The 1,105-nt window shown below is 34.5% G+C and overlaps 1 protein-coding gene across 1 annotated transcript in view; it reads left to right on the top strand.

The window, feature by feature from the left end:
- The window catches only part of LOC106880728 (uncharacterized), a 35,405-nt gene that overhangs the window by 13,271 nt on the left and 21,029 nt on the right, over window positions 1–1,105 (top strand). The window contains exon 2 of the mRNA XM_014930806.2: window positions 581–711. The gene's annotated coding sequence lies outside the window, so the exon portion shown is untranslated. The remainder of the gene's footprint in view (window positions 1–580; window positions 712–1,105) is intronic.

Consider the following 1,105-nt stretch of genomic DNA (forward strand, 5'->3'; position numbering starts at 1 on the left):
GCGATGATAATGATAATGCAGATGAGGTGGAGAGTGATGGATAGTTATCGAAGAATATGAAAATGATGATGATGATGATGATGATGATGATGATGATGGTGACGATGACAATGACAAGGATGATGATGACGTTGACAACAACGATGATGATGGTGATTGTGATGATGACAAAGACAATGATGATTATGATGATGATGATGATGATGATGATGATGGTGATGATGGTGAGGAGGAGGAAGAGGAAGGGAAAAAGAAGAGGTTGCCGGTGACAATAATGATGATGAGGATGATGATGACAATAACAATGATGACAGCAAAGACAACATCGGCGATGATGATGATGATAATGATGACGACGACGATGACAATGATGATGATGACGTTCATGATAGTAGTGGGGTGGGAGTGGTGAGGATTTTGTGTATGTGTGTGTGGGAGGGGGTGAGGAATATTGTCGAAAACGACATACAGTGATTGTAATACATCAAATTCTAACATTGTTCCCTTTAAATACATCATAAATATTCATTTCTAAGAAATTACCAAAAAGTTACATTGTTCATATCTCTTTTATTCACAGGACAGAATATTCTTTGCCGAAAAGAAAAAATTTGGAAAATTTATTTCATGTATTATGTTCTTCTATAGAAATATTTATTCCACATTTGACGAAAACGATTTTTCTTTTGTCTGAATTCCCATTAAATAACTGTAAGTATTCATTTTCAATCAAAGTTTTATTTTTTCTTCTGTTCTTGTTATTTTTGGTGATAGGTGGCTACAAGCAAGCTTGCTGTTGATGTTCGTGATATCATAACTTCATTGATATCATAATAACCAGGCTTGATAATACATACATAAACTCACACACACACATCAACATTATATATATATGTATGTATAAGCTAATGTCAAACTGTGAGAATGAGTGCTCGACAACACACTGGGGGATGAATATTTTTGATTTGTGGGTTAACAAGGCTGCCATTGGTTTCATGCTGTGAGAAAATTTCTTGCCACATGGGTCATCGGTACTGATTTCCATCTTCAATGAGAATATATGTGTGTGCGTGTATGCATATATATATATATATATATATATATA

Source organism: Octopus bimaculoides, chromosome 10 (assembly GCF_001194135.2).
Source record: "Octopus bimaculoides isolate UCB-OBI-ISO-001 chromosome 10, ASM119413v2, whole genome shotgun sequence".
Classification (NCBI taxonomy): domain Eukaryota; kingdom Metazoa; phylum Mollusca; class Cephalopoda; order Octopoda; family Octopodidae; genus Octopus; species Octopus bimaculoides.